At 60.7% G+C, this 2,758-nt stretch overlaps 1 long non-coding RNA gene and 1 other non-coding gene across 2 annotated transcripts in view; both read left to right on the top strand.

Annotated features, from left to right (window-relative positions):
• LOC113488350 overlaps nucleotides 1-1,245 on the top strand; it is a 5,425-nt gene extending 4,180 nt beyond the window's left edge. Inside the window, exons 4-5 of the long non-coding RNA XR_003399917.1 lie at nucleotides 478-591; nucleotides 941-1,245. This is a non-coding gene — a long non-coding RNA (uncharacterized LOC113488350). The remainder of the gene's footprint in view (nucleotides 1-477; nucleotides 592-940) is intronic.
• On the top strand, nucleotides 781-851 carry LOC113488413. Its single transcript, XR_003399930.1, has one exon. It is a non-coding gene; the product is annotated as a small nucleolar RNA SNORD99 (small nucleolar RNA).
• Nucleotides 1,246-2,758: the final 1,513 nt, after the last annotated feature.

Below are 2,758 nucleotides of genomic sequence, written 5' to 3'. Positions count from 1 at the left end.
CAGAGAAGGGCAACGGAGCTGGGGCAGGGTCTGGAGCACAGGTCTGCTGGGGAGCGGCTGGGGGAACTGGGGGGGTTCAGTCTGGAGAAGAGGAGGCTGAGGGGAGACCTCCTGGCCCTCGGCAACTCCCTGCCAGGAGGGGGCAGAGAGGGGGGATGAGTCTCTGGAGCCAAGGCCCCAGCGCCAGGCCCCGAGGGAATGGCCTCAAGCTGCCCAGGGCAGGGTCAGGCTGGCTCTGAGGAAGGATTTCTGTGCAGAAGGGGCTGTTGGGCGTTGGAATGGGCTGCCCAGGGCAGGGGGGAGTCCCCGGGATCCCTGGGGGGGTTGAAGAGTCGGGCTGAGCCAGCGCTGAGGGATCTGGGGGAGTTGGGAACGGTCAGGGGGAGGGTCATGGTTGGGCTGGAGGAGCCTCAAGGGCTTTTTCAAGCCAGATGATTTTGTGACTTTCGATACTTAACCTGTGGCTGTTTTTTTCAGGAATTACTTGTTTAGTGGAAAAGGCTGGGAGTTTATGAGCCCCTGTCCCTGTTGAAGGAATTCGATTTGTTTTCCTTAAGGTCCGAACCGTGGGGATGCCGTTACATGGAGCGCGTGAGTGTCCTTTGGGGGTAACTGCTGGGTGTTTTGAGTGGGACCTCACCAGTCTTGGAGGACAGAGGCTAGTTCAAGCTGACTGTGCCTGGGCTGGAAGTGGCCAGTCCGTAATCTGAGCTTTGTAGGTTGAAATGATCAACTTGATTAGTAAGGTTTTTAATTGGGCAGCCTATTATCTGAGCGCAGCCTGGTCCGTGATGACTCCTTTCTTTGGAGACTGTTGGATGAATCCTGCGGATATGGGGCTGAGGCCAGGCAGCAGCCAGAGCCACCACCCTGAGCCCAGGGCCAAGTCCAACTGCTCTTCCTTCATTCAGGCTGGATTATTTTTTTATCCCCTCTTCAGGTGTGAGTAGAGCGTGGAGCTGAGGTGAGCCAGTCCCTGGGGGTCTCAGTGCTGCGGTGCAAGACTTAAGTCCCTCCCGGCTTTCTCCAGGAGCAGGAGCTCTGCGCAGCAAGATCCAGGCTCCTTCCCGAGCCGTGAGCTCCCCCAGGTGGGAACAGCCACTCCAGGTGCTGCTCAAGCTCCTGCTTAAACACAGAAGGGAAGAAAACTCCTTCTGTGGAGTTTCTCAGGAGCAGAGCTTGGGGAGGGGTCCGGATATAAAACATTTTGATGGTGAATAAACACAACAGTCACTTGAAATCCTTCCTGTGTCTTTGGGGTGTGCTGCTCTGGGGTGCTGCCTTTAGCCTGCAGCAGGTGCTGAGCTGCATCCTGCCCTGGCTGGGTGGTGCTGGGGGACCCTCGGGGGGGTGAGGCTGAACTGACCTCAAATCTGACCAGCTTCTCCCACCTGAGGCTCTGAATCCTGCAGGGTGAGGTTCTGCCCCTTCTGGGGCTCTACACTCTGTGCCGCTCAGAGGTGCTGCTTTTCTACAGGAAATTAACGTGTCTGACCTATTTTTTCCCTCAAGTTTGTGCTCCTCAGAGTTAAGCCACCCCAGGGAGCTGATGTGGGGGCCCTTTGCCCACCAGAGCTGCACTGACCAGGAGCTGGATGCTCCCTCCTGCAGACACGGAGCCGGGGCAGCACCCATGCCCAGGGCTTCCCCCTCCGAAGCCCTGGGTGGGGGTTCCCCAGGTCGGGAGTGGTGGGGGCACACGGAACGGCTCCTGCCCAGACAAATGGCAGCTTTTTCTCGTTTTGGAGAACAAAGTGGGGATGAAAATAACCTCTAAGCTGTCATGGGGGGCTGTTTTTCCCAGACTCTGCACATTGTCACGAGGAGAAGGGCCGGGTGATGGCAAAGTCCCTGGTGTCACTGCAGGTGACAGGAGCTGTTTGCAGAGAGCACCTTTGTCCGGGCCTCTTGACCCCAGGGGCGCTCCCCTGTCCCCTAGAGTTTGTCCTGTTCCTGTTGTAGTCCCCCCCAGCTTCCCCCAGGGATTTTGGCTCCCTTGGGGCCACCAGCCCCCTGCAGCAGCCTGTACAGCCACAGCCTGGCTGTCCCCAGCTTTGTTACCAAAGCCAGGCAGTGGGACAGCTGGTGTGTGACAAGACCAAACAGGGACAGGACAGAGGTGGTGGCTTCTCCCTCCTCCCCGGGACGGTTTGTTTGCCAGCCCAGGTGACTGGGAGGCCAGAGCCGTCCCCAGGGAAGGTGCTGTGGGGTGGGGACAAGGGTGGAGACCTGGCCCTGGCCCCACCAGCTCAAGAGTTCCACCTCACCGGGTGCAGCCACCAGCATGGGGACGGTGACGGGTCCCCCCCAAGCCCCCGATCCCGGGGGACATTACCAGTTCCGTGTCATCGTGCTGGGGGATGCGGCGGTGGGGAAGTCCTCGCTGCTGCGCTGCTTCGCCGAGGGGGCGAGCGGGGGGGCGGCCACCCCCTGCCCCACGGTTGGTGTGGAGTTTTACAGCCGCACCGTCCCCCTGCCGCCCGCCGGCAGGGCCAAGCTGCAGCTCTGGGACACGGCCGGGCAGGAGAGGTTCAGGTGAGGTGGGGATGGGGGCACAGCCCCCCGCGGGGGACCCCAGCACCCAGCTGACCTGTGTGTCCCCCCCACCCCGGGCTTGGGTGTAAAGTCCCTGCTTGGGCGTGTGGGGACGGGCTCGCTGCGACGCTTTTAAGGGGCTGTTGAAACTTTGTGCTGAGCTTGTGGCGAGGCTGGAGCTGGTTTTGGGGGGCGGCCAAAGGGAGCAGGGCTGAGTGTGGGT

The sequence above is a fragment of the Athene cunicularia genome (genome assembly GCF_003259725.1).
Source record: "Athene cunicularia isolate RWA chromosome 23 unlocalized genomic scaffold, athCun1 chr23_part2, whole genome shotgun sequence".
In the NCBI taxonomy this organism is placed as follows: Eukaryota; Metazoa; Chordata; class Aves; order Strigiformes; family Strigidae; genus Athene; species Athene cunicularia.
The sequence above is the reverse complement of the archived record's forward strand: the minus strand, read 5'-3'. Positions and strand labels throughout refer to the sequence as shown.